Here is a 19502-nt window from a genome sequence, read left to right on the forward strand (position 1 = left end):
TATAACGCATACGGGAACAGACTCAAAGATTTCTATATGTATACTACTACTATTGATTCAGTCATATCTGACCCTTGGATACTCTGTAGGCAAATCCTCACCATACTTCCCTGTTTTCCACGACTTCTTTCAATTGCTTGATGTTAATTCCCATGTCATTCTTGATGGTATCCAGCCAATGGGACTTTGGTTTCCCCTGTTTCATTTTACCACTGACCATTCCAAGTAGCACCTCCTTTTTTAGTGAATTCACCCTTATCACATATTCAAAATAGGTCAGTTTCTGTCTGGTAATCTTGTCATCCAGGGACAACTCTGGGTTTATATGATCAAGAACATCTTTGTAGGTGATCCTAGCTGTCCGTAGGATTCGTAGAAGCCTTCTCCAGCACCACAGCTCAAAGGCGTATATTTTTTTCTATCTGCTTTCATGAGTGGCCATATGTCGTGATTGGGAACACAATGGCAATATGTATACTTTGGAGGAAAGATAGGGAAGGGGAGATAAGATAGACACTTAAATATCTACATGGTATAAATACACATGAGGTGAGTCTCTTTTAATTGAAAGGAAGCTTCAGAGTGAGAGGGCATGGGATTAAGTTAATAGGTGATAGGCTCAGGAGTAATTTAAGGAAATTCTTTTTTACAGGAAGGGTGGTAGATGCATGGAATGGTCTCCTGGTAGAGTTAGTGGAGATATAGATTGTGTCTGAATTCAAGAAAGCATGGGACAGGCACATGGGATCTCTTAGGGAGAGATAGTGGATGCTGCAGATGGACAGACTGGATGGGCCATTTGGCCTTTATCTGTTGTCATGTTTCTATACAACAGACTTATGATAAACTAATGCTTTTTGGAGGGGGGGGAGAGATATGAGAGTGGCCAGGATGAAAAATGGGAAAAGAAGTAGAGAGCATTTAATATAAATAGGAAATATCATAAATGCAATAAAAATGACGTATTTAAAACTAGCTTAGGCCTTTACCCTGCCTCTGAACGCCTAGAGCAAAAAGAGGCGTTTTTGGAGGAGGGGAAAGGGTGGAAGGTAGGCCGACCTAGACTTAGTCATACTACAAGTATAACCAAAAGTCTAAGGAGATCACCCAGTCGGAACATATATGTTTTGACTTAGACCAAGTCAAAACAGGTATAAGTTCCGAATAGGGGCAGCTGAGCTGATCGCGACTGCTGCGGTCAGCTCAGCAGCCCCGGCAACCTGCTCATCCTCCACCGCAACGATCACAGCAGGAGAGATGCCTAATCTCTCCTGCCGCGATTGCTAATCCCCCCGAACTGCCGCGAACAGGCAGAAGAGATGCCCAAACTCTCCTGCCAGCACCCCTCCCCCTCGGACAAAACTGCGATCACCGGTAATATGGATACCAAGCCCTCCTCCCAGCACCCTGCCCCTGATAAACCTGCAATCATGGCAGGAGGGAGCCCAAGCCCTCCTGCCAACACCCCACACCCCGCGAGTACCGGCAGGAGGGAGCCCAGGCCCTCCTGCCACAGACGGCCCCCCCCAACAACCCCCACCCCCTACTAATACCGGCAGGAGAGATCCCAAGCCTTCCTACCGAAGATGGCCAACCCCCCCCTAGAGAACCTCCGAATGCCCCCCACTACCCTGGACCTTCCCCCACTAACCTATGAGTTGGACAGACGGACGGGCCCCGATTCAGATGGCCGGCAGGCCCGTTGTCTTCCAAATGGTGGGCCAGCCCCTTCCCAGTGCATTGTGAGATGCACCAGGGAGGGGCTTTGGGTCCGATTGGCCCATGTGCCTAAAGCCCTGCCCATAGGAGGGGTCTTAGATAACTGGGCCAATTCTGGTTGGCCCAGTTACCTAAGGACACTCCTATGGAGGGCCTTAGGCACCTGGGCCAATCAGGCACAAGGCACCTCCATGGTGAATCCCATAATGCACCGGGAAGAGGCAGGCCCACAATTTGGAAAACTTCAGGCCGGCTGGACTAGGGACCCAGCCAGCTGGCCAACTAATAGGTTATTGGGGGGGTCTGGGGAATTAGGGGGGTTGGGGGGCCATTTTCAGCAGGAGGGCTTGGGATCCCTCCTGCCAGTATTTGTGGGAGGGGGGATGTCGGGGGGGGCCAGCCGGCAGGAGGGCTTGAGATCCCTTTGCTGGTATTGTCGGGGGGGGGAGTGTCGGGGGACCGTCTTCAGCAGGAGGGCTTGAGCTCCCTCCTGCTGGTATTCGCGGAGGTGGTTGTTGGCAGGAGGGCTTGAGATCCCTCCTGCCGGCGATCGCCATTTTGTCAGGGGGGGTGCCGGCAGGAGAGATTTGGTATCTCTCCTGCTGGTTTGCAGCAGTTCAGGGGGGAATCACGATCGTGGCAGGAAAGATTAGGCATCTCTCCTGCTGTGATCGTTGCAGTGGAGGGGGGGGGCAGTTACAGGATTCTGTAAACGACATTGTTTTTTGACAGACGCCCGTTACAGAATCCTGCTTTGAGGTGAAGGATTGGCCCCTCCTTCGCCAAAAAGGTCTGGGTTTGGGCATTTGGGACTTGGGTGATTTTTTGGTCGGGAATGTAGTGTAGGGATAGACGTAGTGGCAGTCTGGGTAAGTAGATTGCTGAACGTGCAGGTAAGCCATTCTAAAAAAAACAAACAAACTTGAATTTGGATGTTTTCTTTGAGAATGGACATTTCCCTGCTGCCAACTTCTGCGTCTACTGACTTAGGCCTAAAGGGGACTTAGACTTTTTTTTTATTATTATGCCCCTCAAAATGTCACCAGCCATATTATAATTAGCTTCAGAAAATATATTAATTTGTAATTTTGAAAATAATTTGCTGTCCTAGCCTTGTCTAAAACAGTTGTACAATTTATAAAAACAGACTTAATGGTTTTGGATTATAGAGCGACATGAGAAAAGCAGTTTTCAAAATCAGGGAAAAACGTGAAAAGAAATTGGCTATAAGACTAAGGTTAGCATTCCATTCTAAGCCATTTATATCCAGGCTATAGCATCAGGACAGATATATTAACGTTTTGTAAGACTGCCCTGTTTACTTTTAATTAAGCTACTCTTACACATTTGGTCTATTCTTAGCAAGAAGTTAACTTTACCCAAATACTCGGCTTAAAATTCAACTTTCTCAAGAACCAGAATGATAATCATTCCAAGGACAGTGCCTCTGCTTTCTCTCAAATGTTCTAAACCAATCTGTCAGTCCTTTTGGTTTTCTTCAGTTTGACAGTGCTTGCTTTTAGCATTTTAGTTCCGACACGAGCAGAAAGTGAGTGGTAAGTGAGGTGCACCAGCAAACCAAAACTGGTCTTTCAAAATCTAACACATTTGTTTTTCTCTACTGTAGGATCCAAAGAATGAAAAGCTATGCTTTTGGTCTCTCCAGCCTTTAAAAAAATAACTCTGTGAACTATGCTCAGCGTTAAAACTTTAAAAAGTTTACTATTAAAAATATTTTATACATTTATGGTAGTAAAGGTGAATCAGAAATTAAGTGGAGCTTGTGGTGACATCACATGTAAGAAAAATGGTTAGACTAGAAGGATCTTGCAATTTTTTTAGACTCAATTCACTTTAGTGACAACACTTATGGTTTTTGAAAGATATTAATTATGTGAGAGGAATTTAATTAGTGTGTTGAGAAACAGAATGAACCTATTGCTATACAATGTTTAAGGAAATACCGTATTTTTCGCTCCATAAAACACACCTTTTCCACCCCCAAAAAGGGGATGGAAATAAGAGTGCATCTTATGCAGCGAATACCACACCCCCCCCACCCCCAGTACCTTGATGTAATCCTGGCGGTCCAGTGATGCATCGGCAGACCCCCTGTTGGACAGCCGCCCGAGTCCCCATCTGCCAGACAGGCACAAGCCCCGAGCGCGCCTGCCTGGTCCCGTGCCGATGCCCGAATAGTGTCAGCTCGGCCCAGCGCTGCATCGGCAGGCTCTCCCATCTGCTGCGGAAGTGAAAAGCAGGCGTGAGCGTGCCTGTCTGGTCCTGCGCCACCTCCAAAAGGTGCTGTTGGTTCTCGTGAGACTCGTGGAATGATAATTGTTTGGATGGATGGGGGGGAAAGGATGATTATGAAGATGAGGAAGATGAATGTGCTTTTATTGTATTACTATGAGTTGCATTGGTTGTACTGAACTGTTGTATTTTGAAAATTAATAAAGAATTTAAAAAGAATAAAGAAAAAAAAAGAACCCTGAGCGTTTCTGTATAAAGGCAATTTCTACATTAATTTGGTCAAACTTAGCATTCGTTTCAACTTGAATATTTTGCATAGAGGTTGTTAACGTATCTATTTTAGATAAAATAATGGAGATATCACCTGCAGACTTTGTAGCAGCTACTTCGAGCTTCTGAAGGACTCACCATACATTTTCCAAAGTCGCCTGGGTTTCTTCCGCTGCTTGCAACACTAGAGACTCGGTGCCTGACAGAGCTTGGCACCCCTCACTTCGCAAAGGCGTCAGGCTCCTCTGGTCATCCACGTTTGCACTCACCATGTCCTCCGATGCCGGATTTGGTGGAAGTTGGACTGCAGGAGGGGATATCGATGTCTCCAATCCCAATACCCCGGCGGTTCCCTCCGCCAAAATAGACGCTGGGAAACTTCCTCCCTCTATACTAACTGGTGAACTAGTGAGAAATCTGTCCAGCGTAGCTTGTCAGTGCACCCGGAGAAAGTCCTTACATTTAGTGTGGGGCATCGCAGAACTACAAAGTCCTTGTGGTATATAGAATAAATTTCCACAGGCAAATAGTAAGGTAAAGTGGAACAGACCTATCTCACTGCTACTATGCCGCCGCCATTTTGTTTCTCCTTCTTTAATGGCTTGACAAATGGAATCTTTTCAACAACTCAACGTGGTAATTGTGGGGTAGCATGAGCCATCGATGAGAGACGTGAACAGCTGTGCAGTTTGGAGCAGGCTGATCGGTACGCTACTGTGGGACAACTCACTGTCCAAACGAACCAGGGGGCTTCCAAATGTGTGTCAAATATGACTGTGCAATGAACCCTGTTGCAAATGGGGCTCTGGAGCAGACAGCTAGTGACTGCACCCTTGCTCACGAGGATTCATCGCAAAAAATGGCTGTGATTTGCACAGTAATACTGACATTGGACTTGCACAGACTGGCAGAGGGGGTTGCCTTCTCAGATGAATTATATTTTGAACTCCATCAGACGGATGGACGTTGGCGTGTCAGGTGTGAAACCACCAAGAACAAACACCCAGCCACCATTATTGGGCATACACAAGCTAGTGGAGGTAGTGTTATGGTCTGGGGAATGTTTTCTTTGTATGGCCTGGGTCTCTTGATACCTCTGGAAGGCACTATCAATCAATATGGGTATCACTCCGTCCTTTCCAATCAAGTATACCTGTATATGTTGACGGTTTTTCCTATAGACGATGGGATCTTACAATGCAACATGTCATACCGCCAGAACTGTTTGCAAGTGGTTCACAGAGCATGACCAAGCCTTCTAGCTACTTCCCTGGCCTCTAAATTCCCCAGATCTTAACTCAATTGAGCACATTTGGGACTATCTCAATTGACATGTTTGACGATTGTATCCACCACCATACACCCGTCATCAACTGTAAGACGCACTGCAGTCTGCATGGCTGCAGATACCTCTAACAACCACCCAGCATCTTATTGTGTCACTCCCATGGCGTCTGGCTGCCATCTGTGCTGCCAGGGGCAGTTATTCTGGATATTAGCAGATGATCATAGTAATGTGACTTGACTATGCAATAGCCTTATGTGATACACAAACAAATCTATTGAGTCAGCAAAAACAATTAAAATAAAAGGTCATAAAGTTGAAAGAATGCAAAATTCACAAGTGGTTCTAGACTTTTGCACACCAATATAGTAAATGTATTTTATCAACACCATAGCACCCTCTAAATGTGATGGGCCTTGTTCAACATGCAGTTGTATATCATCTGCAAAGGCACTGACACAGTTCTTCTGTGTTCCCACTTTAATGTTCACTACATCAGGACTTGACCTGATCTTTATGGCCAGATGTTCTATAGCTAAAAGGAAGAGCCAAGGAGATGAAGGGCATCCCTAATGTATTCCAAAACAGGAATCCAAAAACAGGGATTAGTTTGCCATTGATTAACACCTGAGCCGAGTACAGTATATAGGCTTTTATCCACTCCACAACTGTGAAACACTTTACTTGACTCTTTGCACAGCCCACAGGACTTTTGGAATTCTCTGAAACCCTATTTACCCTAATATGCATACCTGTCACTTCCATTATATGCAGATGTATCTATACTTGTCACTTCCATTGTATGCAGATTTAGGGATATCCTGAAAACCTGATCAACTGGTGGTCCCTCAAGACAGGTTTCAGAACCACTGGTAAGAATGGATTATGGACAAAACACTCACAAGCAGAGGTGAACAAATCTTCTCTGTGGCAGCTCCAATTTATGTAAGTGAAGACCTGAAATAACTTCAGACAACTCCAACAGCTGTGGCCAGGGCCGGATTTAGATGAAAAGAGGCCCTAGGCCAGCGATGGCAAACCTATGGCACGCGTGCCAACTGTGGCACGCGAAGGCCTTGCAGCTGGCACGCGCAGGGCCGCCATCAGGGCAGTACTACCAGGGGGTGCACAGGAGAGAGAGCTGAACGGGGACGATGGGGGACCCGCGGGGTTAAATATAACTCGAGCCGCGAGGCTCATCTTCTACTCCGACTGCCCTGCCGCTCACACAGCTGATCGGAACTCTTCCTCGACGTTAGTGCTGACGTCGGAGGGAGGACTTAAGCAAAGCCCGCCCTCCGATGTCAGCGCTGAAGTCGGGGAAGATTTCCGATCGGCTATGTGTGCTCGGCGGGACAGGCAGGAAATAGAAGACAAGCCTACACGGCTCGAGCTACATTTTGCTGAGGAAGTTGCTAAGATGGGCTGGGAGACAAACGGGGAACACAAAAGGGGGAGGGAGTGCGTTTTGGACACAAGGCATGAACTTGGGAGAAAGGAAGGGAGGGAAAGAGATGCTGAGGTGGGGGAGGAAATGGGTTTTTGGACACAGAAGGCATGGACTTGGGAGAGAGGAAGGGAGGGAAAGAGATGCTGAGGTGGGGGAGGGAATGGGTTTTTGGACACAGAAGGCATGGACTTGGGAGAGAGGAAGGGAGGGAAATAGATGCTGAGGTGGGGAGGGAATGCTTTTTTGGACACAGAAGGCAAGGACTTGGGAGAGAGGAAGGGAGGGAAAGAGATGGTTGTGTACATAGGGAATAGAAGAAAGGAGAATTTTTGGTCATAGGGAGGGAGTGAGGTACAGACAGTGGCATACCAAGGTGGGGGTGGGGGCGGTCTGCCCCGGTTTTACGCCCCAAGGGGGTGCACAGCTGGCCACCCTCCAGTGTTCTCCCTAGGCTGGCAAACTGCATCTCTTTAGCCACTTGAGTGCCACCGCCGCCACTGGGAACAGGCCGGTGCCAAGTTCTCCCTGCTTTTCCCTGTAGGGCCGACCAACTCTCACCACCCGCGTCAATTCTGATGTCGGAGAGGACGTTCTGGGCCAGCCAATCGCTGCCTGGCTGGCCCAGAACGTCCTCTCCGATGTTAGAATTGACGTCGAGTGGCGAGAGTTGGTCGACCCCGTGGGGAAGAGAAGCAGGGCGAACTCGGCGCCGGCCTGTTCCCGATAGCGGCAGTGGCAGCCTATTCCCCAGTGGCGGTGGCAGCATTTTCCCAATGGTGGTGGCATAGGGGAGGGCAAGGAGAAAGAAAGAAAGGGGGGGGACAGGGAGCCAAAAAAAAAAAAAGAAAGAGGGCTGGGTGAAACAAAGAAAAATGGGGCACGGAGAGAGAGAGAAAGACAGACATACAGAATGAAAGGGGGTATGGAGAGAGAGAAAAAGAAAGAAGGGGGCAGGGTGAAACAAAGAAAAAGTTTGGGGAGGGAATGAGGTCTGGAGGAGAGAAAGCATACAGGAGGCTGAAAAAAAGGAAGAAATATTAGATACACAGTCAGAAGAATAAAGTGCAACCAGAGACTGATGAAATTACCAAAGATAGGAAAATGATTTTATTTTCAATTTAGTGATCAAAATGTGTCAGTTTTGAGAATTTATATATGCTGTCTATATTTTGCACTATGGCCCCCTTTTACTAAACCGCAATAGCGTTTTTTAGCGCAGGGAGCCTATGAGCTTCAAGAGCAGCGTGGGGCATTCAGCGCAGGTCCCTGCGCTAAAAACCGCTATTGCGGTTTAGTAAAAAGGGAGGGGTAATATTTGTCTATTTTTGTATAGTTGTTACTGAGGTGACATTGCATAAAGTCATCTGCCTTGACCTCTTTGAAAACCCGCGGAATATAAATGATAATTAACATTTTCTCTGCGTACAGCGTGCTTTGTGTTTTTAAAATTTTATTGTTGGTAGATCATTTTGACTTGGCCACAAAGGTAAGGGGGAGGGAGGGGAGCTGCTGAAAGAGTCTACCTTGACGTGGTTGCAGGCTTACAAATCTTTTGGTCAAAGAGTGCGGCGACAGAGAAAAGTATGTGTGTATTCGGCCCATGAATGAAATCATTAAAACATTATAAATTGCCAATAAATTGAAATGAAAACCAAAGGATTGTGAATCAAATTGATTCTCTGACAATACAAAGATTCCAACCTTTAAAAATGATGTTACATAGTTCAGGCAACTTTATAAAGAGTTTTTAGATACTAAAATCTTGTTATTAAGGTTTAATTGACGTGTTGGCACTTTGAGGAAATTCTTTGGTTTTATGCGGCAGTTTGGGCACTCGGGCTCAAAAAGGTTAGCCATCACTGCCCTAGGCTATTCCACTTATGAGGCCCTTTCACCTCCCATTTTTAAGTTTGTAAATTACATGAGAGATAATAAAATACATCATTACTGTGATATATATCAATATGTTAAATGAAACATGTTATTGGTATTAACCTTTATAAAAAAAAATGTGACACGGATAATAAATAAAAAAAAGTCGAGAACACTTATTTGGACATTTATTCTCAGCACTATATATAGTACTTGTAACAATAACTAATCAAACATAACACACAACATTGCCCCTTCCTATGTCCATAGTGCCCCCAGTGCGTCCTTCCTCACCTCACCCCCCCTCCGATGCCCACCTGCCTGCCTGCCTTCCATTAACCGCCCCCCATATCCCCCTCCGATGCCAGCCTGCCTGCCTTCCATCCCCCTTCCACTGAAACCCCCCACCCCACCCCCGATGCCAGTCTGGGCCGCCATGTCCTGACGGATCCACGTTTTGCCTTTCTCCCTGCGGGGCTGGGCTTTGCCCAGCTGTTTCCGGACTGACGTCTTTCCCTCCCCAATCCTCCTCCCAGGGTGAGAAAAAGAAAGGGAGAAGTCGAATCGGCGCCCCGTTGCGGCCGGAGCCGGTTCTGATCCTGAAGCATAGAATTTCTCCTTATTTTCGGTTCAGTGTTTTAGTGTTCATTGTTTTTAGAATAGTGTAATTTTAATTTTGCTAACAATTTGAATGTAGGCCCCTCTTGATCTTGAGGCCCTAGGCTGATGCCTAGTCAGCCTATAGGAAAATCTGGCCCTGGCTGTGGCTCCCACTGTATATGATCTACTTACAAGTGAAGTGTTTACAAGCTGCTTCACAGGCACAATTTGAAGAACACAAGTTTTATTTATCTGTGTCAAGAACAGTAAGTTCCGCTTCAACGTTCATGTTCACAAGTCACAGATTTTATAAATCCATGCATCCTGTAACCTCTATTATGAGTTTAGCTTGGAGTCTTGGAGCTGTGGTTCTTAGTCTAACTGAAAAATCACTAATAAATCCTATTCAAACTGCAGGTGTGTTACTCAAAGTTCTTGGATTTTAAAAGCTTGTGGCTTAACCAAGAAAATAATTTTCTGATTAATTCTCTTTCCAGGAAGCTACTACCCAGTGAATCCCATCTGCTGTACAGGTACCTCTATTTGATATACTGCAAAGTTACAATAAATAGTAAATTGATACGGTTTACAATAAAAGTACCATATAGCAGTTTATTTTGGATGCATGCTTTTTTACTCGCTGTACTAACTATCCTTAGTGATTGGAAACTCTCAGATGGACGCCCATATTTCTCTAAGGAGCTCACAGATTCACTATGAGACATGCATCCTCTCTCTTGCCATTCTTCCAATGGATTGCCAAACTGAATTAAATTATTAATTTAACAAGGGATTCTCATCACAGTTCTCAGGATACACCCAGCCAGTTAGAGTTTCAGGAGATAGTAAATGACAGCAGATAAGACCTGAATGGTCCATTCAGTCTGCCGAATAATAAATGCATTATAAATTAATGATTAAATTGTCTACTGCTGGTATAGTTCCTGGAGCCGAGGCCAGCAAGGGGTAACAGTGGCTCCCACAGACTACAACCTCAAATAGGCACAAACAAGTAAAGGGAAATAGGTGTTTTTTTAAAGAACCAAAAATTGCCAAAACTAAGGAAGACCTAAGGGTAGCCTACGCCCCCCCCCCCCCCTAAGTCCTACCAAACCAGCACTGAATAGATAGGCTGCCCATCTACCTGCCCATCTACCATCTGCTGAAGACTGAGAACATACTGGGCTATGTAAGAGCTGCACAATGCTCTTATACAGTCTCAAATTTTATGCTCTCAGTCTCCATCTGCTGGTAGGCAAGCATAATCCAAGTGTTAGTGTATTGACAAGTCTGGAGGGCTGCTAAGGAAGTATAAAAAATAAAATTTTGGAAGGGTCCACAGAGGTACCTCTTTCTATCAATCACTATATTAGGATTTGTTTGTGAGCCACAAGCTGAGCCACCTGAAAACAAGGAGTAGAGGAGTAGCCTATTGGTTAGTATAGCAGCCTGAGAACCTGGAGAACTGGGTTTGATTCCTGCTGAAGCTCCTTTTGACTCTGGGCAAAGCACTTAGCACTCCATTGCCCTAGGTACAAAATAGGTACAATATGTAAACCATTTTGATTGTAACCACAGAAAGGCAGAATATCAAGTCATAAGGCAGCAGAACACTTTTGTGTTGGTGAGGGTAACCTCTGCCCCCAGACCCCACCCAATCTGCGCCCCAGACCCCATAATAGTACTAATTATAATACCATTTTTTCCATTCATTTTTCATATATACAGTACTCCCCTGATATTCGCAGGGGTTCTGTTCCAGGAACCCCCGCAAATGTTGAAAAACCACGAATACGGTTTTCAACGGGGAAGATTGGAGAGGACAGCTGGCGAGGCAGGAGAGGGCAGCCAGAGTGTCGGTGAGTGAAGGAAATCACTTGCGGTATGCTTCCTGTACTAAAGTCGGGCCTCACCAATCAGGAGTTTGAGAGGCACTGTCCTAGATATCATTAAAGAAATATTGCACTCTAGAATCTACCTCACTTTTAACTTACATATCTGGCCTTGCAACTACTCTCATAATGCAACAATGGGAACTACTCATTCAAAATTCAAGTCTAAATTATGTACATTAGATTCTTAGGGCTCCTTTTACTAAGCCTCATTAGGGCATTAACGAGCAGAATAGCGCGCGTTACAATGCATTGAGCTGGCATTAGTTCTAGCTGCATAGCGTGAGGTTAGCGTGCGCTAAAAACGCTAGCGCACCTTAGTAAAAGGAGCCCTTAGTTAACCGGCACCCATAGGGATTAATAGATGGTGGATAAATTTAGTTTCTGGTTGAGAGTTACTATTAAAAACAGACCTAACTAATACTATACCCCATACTATGTCATACCATAAACTGTTCCAGACAAACTACCGGACATGTGGTAGGCAAAGTGTAGGCATATTCAGGTGTGGCGTGCCAAGTTTACACTTAGGACTCCTTTTATCAAGCCGCGCTAGCGGGGTTAACGCGCGTGACTTTTTATCATGCGTTAACCCCTGCGCTAGCCAAAAACTACCACCTGCTCAAGAGGAGGTGGTAGCGGCTAGCGCAGCCAGCGGTTTAGCGTGCGCTATTACGCGCGTTAAACCGCTAGCATGGCTTGATAAAAGGAGCCCTTAAATTTCTGCCAGAAATTGATTTAATTTTCATTTCTTATTTAAAATATGGTCAGACCGCACCTGGAATACTGCGTTCAGCATTGGTCTCCATACCTAAAGAAGGATATAAAACTGCTAGAGAGGGTGCAGAGACAAGCAACGAAGCTAGTGAAAGGTATGGAGAACCTGGACTATGAGGAACGACTTAGGAGACTGGGGTTGTTCTCCCTTGAGAAGAGGAGACTGCGAGGGGATCTGATCGAGACTTTCAAAATACTAAAAGGATTCGACAAAATGGAGCAGGGAAAGCAGTTATTTACAATGTCCAGTGTGACACGGACAAGAGGACATAGACTGAAGCTAAGGTGGGACAGGTCCAGGACGAATATCAGGAAGTTCTGTTTCACGCAGGGAGTGGTGGACACCTGGAATACTCTCCCAGAGGAAATAATCGCAGAATTCACCGTTCTAGGATTTAAGGGTAAACTAGATGCACATCTCTTTAAGAGTGGCATAGAGTGATACGGGTAAGGGTAAATTAGATGCACATCTCCCTTGAGAAGCATACAGTGATATGGGGACTAAAACTATGCCAGGGTACACCTGGCGGGGCCTCCGTGTGTGCGGATCACCGGACTTGATGAACCCAGGGTCTGATCCGGAGATGGCAATTCTTATGTTCTTATGTATTTCTTAGATTTTTTTCTGGTTGCTTGAGAGTTCTGATTAATTGAGTTCCAGTTAACAGAGAGTCTACTGTATTTTTATCTGAGTTTAGCTATTACACCTTTTTTATTACCACATAAAACAGATATTCCAATTTGCTATTCATTATATCATTTGTTTTTCACTGCTGAAGGATTTTTTCTGACCATCCTAGCACCGAGCTTTCAAAATTTAATTATGTTATCTTTTATTACCACAGGTCCTGAGTCAGTATGTCTGTAACAATAGAAGGTGATGTTTAATAATCATTAATAATCTTGTTTTGACTTTATTCACAGACTTTAATCAAAGACAACAGTATTGCTGCAAGAATATAAGCATGTTTAGTAAATGAACGTGGATTAATTCTTATTTTTTTGGCAGAGAAGACACTACAAGCATCACTATGAATATATAACATTTTGTATTTCTTTCCTAATATAAGTTTACAGAAAAACATGTCTGATCCTAGCTTAAAAGTTGACCTCATGATACTAACATATTGATATTTTAAATTAACAAGACGGTACTACTTGTGCTATTCTTCATGTTTAATATTTACATATGACCCCTTGGGGGTGCTGACTTTTACTTTTGATATTTAGTTTCTGCCTTTTGTTCTGGATAGAACCACAATGTTTTGTTTTGGGTTGGTTTTTTGGGGTGGGATGGGGGAGGGCAGAGATATCCAACCTTGGGGGAGGTTTCTGAACTGTTCATTCTATTTTCACGATTACTACTTATCACATATATAGCGCTGAAAGGCGTACGCAGCACTGTATATTTTGACATTTATAGACTGTCCCTGCTCGGAAGAACTTACAATCTAACTTGGACAGACAGACATATAGAGCTGGGGATGCAAAAAACAATGTGAAAGGCATTAGGAGTCGAAAGCACTCTCAAAGAGGTGGGCTTTTAACTGGGCCTTGAACACTGCCAGAGATGGAACCCACTGCAGGGATTCGGGTAGCTTTTTCCAAGCATACAGCACAGCAAGGCCGAAGGGACGGAGTCTGGAGTTGGCAGCCAAAGAGAAGGGCACAGAAAGGAGGGACTTACCGGCTGAGGGGAGCTCAAGGGGGGGGATCATAGTGGGAGATAAGTGAAACTTGAAAAGAGACAGTGAAGGGCAGCTGAGTGAGTGCATTTGTAGTTAAGTAAGAGGAATTTGCTTATAGGAAAACACATTTTGAAATGGAAGATTTGCAACGATATTTGGCAGCTCTGTCGTCATTTAATTGGGAATCAGTTTAATTCTTTTGAACTTGAGCGGTCATTTATTTTGTCTTCTACACAGTACAATACTTCTCTTGGATACAACTTAAAACATGTAATCTGAAGCATGTCTGAATTTTTCTACATTATTAAATACTTGTCCTCTGGAAAATCTTGTGGAGGTCTTCATTTCTAATGAAAGAGCAGCTATAGTGTTTTATTGATGTTTTAGTCCTCCCCCCACATCAATGAATCCCTTTTGTGGAATCCAGAAAGTATGGAAAAGAGATTTAGATGCCATATTGGCTGATCAAGAATGGGAAATTTTTTGGTGTCCTCTATTCAAGTATCCAAACCAGCATTCATACAGTATGTGTTTTTTCTGATGCACAGGGCAGTTTTGACCCCACAAAGTTGCAAACATTATGGTCATGTTTAAAAGAAGTTGGCATATTGACTCGTATACTTTATTTTTGTATTAATCTTTAGGATTTGGGGGGCTGTGGTGTGGGCTAAAATCAATGGTCTGTTGGAAATTTGAGTATCCTTTTCTTTTCAAATGCTCATTTGGAAACAGTTAGCCCTTACGAGGGCATTGTCAAAGGATGATGCTTTTCTCATCAACTATTAAAAGCAAAAACATTACCTAATCAGAAACAGGATACAAATAAAGCAATTAAAATAACAATAAAAATATAAGTTTAATATAGTAAATGATTTCAAGGAAAAGCAAAACAATCCTCTCAGCCCCCAATCACAGGATCCTACAGAAATTTCTGATATATCGTCATATAAGAAATGAATCAAAAAGGAAGAAAAAAAAATTACAACAATGCTGTTGACAATCATTAGCCCAAACTACAACAATGCACATTCTAGACAGCAGACAGATGATGCTTTTTATTTTACCTTTTACCGACACTTGCACTTACTGACACTACTTGGTATTGGGTGGCTCATGAAATAGTTCTGTTCTGGATGTCTGCATATGGCAGAATGCTGGGGTTTTGTTTTTTTTTCTTTACTGAACATCCTCATCCTAGGCTTCCAGGATGGTATATTTGAATAACATCCACAACTGATATAAATTTTTACCTTTGCAGCTGCTCTCCTAAGTTGGTGTGGGTTTTTTTTTAAACTACTATTCTCATTTTATCAGTCTCTTTTTGAAAGTTAAATGCTAATATATTAGATTTCCTGTGTGTACTTACCCCAGAGATTATATCAAATCTGATCATATTATGATCATTTATCAAGTGGTCCTAGCACCAGATCATGAACTCCACTATGGACTAGGTCTACAATTGTTCTTTCTCTTGTTGGCATGGAAGGACGGATTCATCTCTCGTTGCCGATATGCACTGACAACACCCCAATCACTATGGTTTCTTCTGTCAAAATTCTAGGCATAATTATCGACAGTAAACTAAATTACCATGAACAAATTAGTGCCGTAGTAAAAAACAGCTTCTACAGGCTACGAATGATAAGATCATTAGCAAGTTTTCTTGATGCACCATCTTTGACTATATTGGTTCACTTCCTCATAATATCCAAGCTTGATTACTGCAACTCTCTATATAATGGTATTCTACAGAAAGAAATAAGGTGACTTCAAATGATACAAAACATTGCAATTAAAATCATCACCAAATCAAAGTAGTATGATCATGTCACACCATTACTGAAAAAAGCTCACTGGTTGCCTCTCTCATATAGAATAACTTATAAAATTGCATTGTTAACTTTCAAAACACAGATCACAAAGGCCCCTAGTTTTTTGGACAATATTCTCATTTCTCATCTACCTTCCAGATTGCTCAGATCCACTGGACAAAACCTACTGTTTGTACCCTCCCTAAATATCATCTACACCCATCGCACAACCATTTTTCGGAAACAGCTCTTCTTATATGGAATTCTTACCTGTCCATTTAAGGGTTGGAAAAAAACTTGACAAATTCAAAGGGGCATTTAAAAGTTTTCTTTTAAAAGAAGCTTTCAAGTCTTAGGCTTTTCTTAGCCACTCCAATTTTCCAGCTCTTATTTATTCTTAATTAACAGCTGAAACTTCCCTCCCCTTCCTATTATTTACCTTTTATATCTGCTTTTCTTTAATTAATGTAGTTCTACCTCGTCCCACTCTGTTTAGAGTTGTGTTAGTTAATGTCCATGACAATTAATGTTTTATTGTTGATTACATATATCCCCTTTTTTAATGTACATCGTCTAGAAATTGCGATAGGCAATAAATCAAAAATTTTAATAAACTTGAAACTTAGTTCCTGAATCTGCTGCTCCAAAAGCAATCCTTGATTTTATCAAGGAACTTTACCCCCTCCCCACATATGTCCTAATGTTACATTTACCCAGTCAATATTGGAGTAATTGAAATCATGCATTATTATTATGTTATGAAGAAAAAAATTGGGGGAAAAACAAAATCACAACTACCATTATGCATAAAACAGAGTGGAATTGTCCAGAAAAGAATGATGAGTATTCAAAAAAGTGTCCTCCAATTCATCTGGTAATTTGAAGATCTTTATTGTTCAAACATCAATGACTCGACATGTATATGTTTCGGCCATCAGGCCTGCCTCAGGAGTCTTAGAAATCGCGAATGATGATCTCAGAAGTATGCTGGCACTCAAAATGATTTGACCAAAAGCCAATCAGAGAAGAATATCATCCCACTCTGTTTTATGCTTATTATTATGTTACCCAGTTTTTTTAATTCTCCTAATTTCTGGTAACATTTCTGCATTTGTCTGTTCATCCTGGCCAGGTGGACAGTAGTATGCTTCTATCACTATCTTTTCTACCTTTACACATGGAATTTATATTCATAGGTATTCCAAGAAGTGTTTTGTGTCTAGCAGAATTTTTTATCTATTCAATTCAATGCTACCTTCTCCACCAATTCAGTCTACCCTATCACTGCAATATAATTTGTACCCTGTGTCCCATTGGTTATGTTCTTTCCACCAGGTCTCAGAGATGCCTATTTTATCTATATTTTCACTTAGTGCAATATATTCTAACTGTCTCTTCTTATTTCTTAGGCCTCTGGCATTTGCATACAGACATTTCAAACAATGTTTGTTATTCCTATTTACAACTTGCTCAGCAGTTGACAGTGATAATTTGCAGTCTTTAAAATCAGTATGATCTGTATTTAAAAACACCTGGTCTACAATGGTCTTTATTGCAACTGTTTTATCAAGATATCCTATTTTCTCTGTTTTGGTGATAACTTTTTAAAGGTATCTTGTTATGAACCATGAGCTTCAACCTTTCCCAGTTTCTAGTTTAAAAGCTGTTCTATCTCCTTTTTAAATGTTGATGCCAGTAGCCTTGTTCCATCCTGGTAAAGGTAGAACCCATCTTTCCAGAATAGGCTTCCCCTTCCCTAGAATGTTGCCCAGTTCCTAACACATATAAAACTCTCCTCCCTGTACCATCATCTCATCCACACATTGAACAAGTCATGTCTATACCGCATAACCGATAAGTTCGATGCGGTTTACAAAATTTAACAAATACAATCTAAAGAAAATTGATTAATTTGCAAACAAATGTGTCTTCAGTTGCTTTCAAAAATGATTATGATATGGAACTCAATAACAAAGGTTTCAGTTCCTTATCCCAGAAAGCCGCCTGACAAGAAAGCAAAGATTGGTGATATTTGTGTAACGACAGCCTTTGACAAATGAAAAAGTAAAAAGGCTGTGTGAACTGCGTGAATGCTTGGATTGAGTAAAGGAAAATAATTCAGATAAGTAAGTGGGCGCCATGCCAAAGAGGACTGTAACAAAGGCAACCAAATTTAAATTTAATTTGAGCCTCCACAGGAAAGTACAATTCTCAATAGTAAGGACTCACATGATCAAACTTTTTCAATCTACAGATCAGGCAAACCATTGCATTCTGCCTGTCTCTTGGGTTCTACAGGTGTAATGGGCAGTACTTCTGAAAATGCTAACCTGAAGATTCTAGATTTCAGCTTTCTAATTAAGAGCCTAAATTTGACTTCCAGAACCTCTTACATTTTCCTATATCATTGGTTCTCACATGTACCAAGATACCACTGTCTAAAATCATATCTAGGTAGCAATTAAAGTTTACTCCAGTTGAGTTCCATCCTTTTTCTATATAGTGATCCTATGTATTTATCCCATGCATTCTTAAATTCCGCACTGCTTTTTTTTTTCTCAACCTCCCACAGGAGGGCATTCCAGGCATCCACCACCCTTTCTGTGAAAAAGTATTTCCTGACATTGCTTCTATATCTTCCACCCTGCCACCTCAACTCATGATCGCTAAGTTCTACTACTTCTCATCCAAAAATGTATAATTAGCATAATAATATCTTTTAGCATTTAATGTCTGTATCATATCCCCCATATCGAAAAGAAAAAAGGGGGAAGGCAGAAAAAAATGGCATACAAGACAAGGAGGAGGAACAAAAAATAAAATAAAAAGGACAGCAAGGGAATTAGCAAGTTAACTGAAACAGCCATGTCTTGATTTATTTTCCTAAAGTATTCTATGTGAGCTATCAAATCATCAAATGAAGGCTTACAAATTTATTATATGTGCCCTCTAACAGAATTATTTTTGCATAATTCAGTCTTTACATAAGGCAGCATGTTTTCTTTACTTTCACTATAGAAACATAGAAATATGATGGCAGATAAAGGCCAAATGGCCATCCAGTTTGCCCATCATCTCTTCCTCTCTCTAAGAGATCCAAAGTGCCCATCCCATGCTTTCTTGCATTCAGTGTACACAGTCTCTGTCTCCACCACCACTTCCGGGAGACTGCTCCACGCAATCTACCACCCTTTCTGTAAAAAAGTATTTCCTTTGAGTACTCCTGAGCCTATCACCTTTTAACTTTATCCAATGCCCTCTCATTCTAGAGCTTCCTTTCAAATGAGACTCAACTCATGCGCATTTACGCCACATAGGTATTTAAACGTCTATCATATCTCCCCTTTCCCGACTTTCTTCCACTGTACAATATATTTAATATTTTCACAGATAACTAAATAGACTTCAGATGCCCTTTGTTTTGTCACACTGAATCCAGAAGGCAAGGCGAAGCATTGCATGTATGAGAAATCATACAGCTACATTTTCCTATTTCCACATCTTCTTATAGTACCTTATGGATGCCTGCTTGCTTTAACTGAAATACAATCTCACAGTTATTAGACACCATCCATTGGGGCATACCAGTATTGTAAATACAATCTTTCCTCATATAGTAAAATAACAACCTCTATTGCCACAATACTATTAAACCGACGGCAGTAAAATAACTGTAACATGTTATCTGTAGGCTTTATCTGCCACCTTCTTAGGAGAAGCCATAAATTCTCTTCCACCATATAGTCAAATGCATAATTTAACTTTATGTGGTTCACCTCAGAAACTGCAATGGAGTAGAGTAGCAGCCCAGTAGTTGGAGCACTAAGTTGACAATCAGAGAAACCCAGTTCAAATCCGACTGCTGCTCCCTGTGATCTTACAAAT

General features: G+C 42.4%; 2 protein-coding genes across 2 annotated transcripts in view; both read right to left on the reverse strand.

The window, feature by feature from the left end:
• GPR21 (G protein-coupled receptor 21) overlaps positions 1 to 15270 on the reverse strand; it is a 41454-nt gene extending 26184 nt beyond the window's left edge. Inside the window, exon 1 of the mRNA XM_033960744.1 lies at positions 15173 to 15270. The gene's annotated coding sequence lies outside the window, so the exon portion shown is untranslated. The remainder of the gene's footprint in view (positions 1 to 15172) is intronic.
• RABGAP1 (RAB GTPase activating protein 1) overlaps positions 1 to 19502 on the reverse strand; it is a 539836-nt gene that overhangs the window by 230907 nt on the left and 289427 nt on the right. The window lies entirely within an intron of this gene.

The sequence above is a fragment of the Geotrypetes seraphini genome, chromosome 10 (genome assembly GCF_902459505.1).
Source record: "Geotrypetes seraphini chromosome 10, aGeoSer1.1, whole genome shotgun sequence".
Taxonomy (NCBI): domain Eukaryota; kingdom Metazoa; phylum Chordata; class Amphibia; order Gymnophiona; family Dermophiidae; genus Geotrypetes; species Geotrypetes seraphini.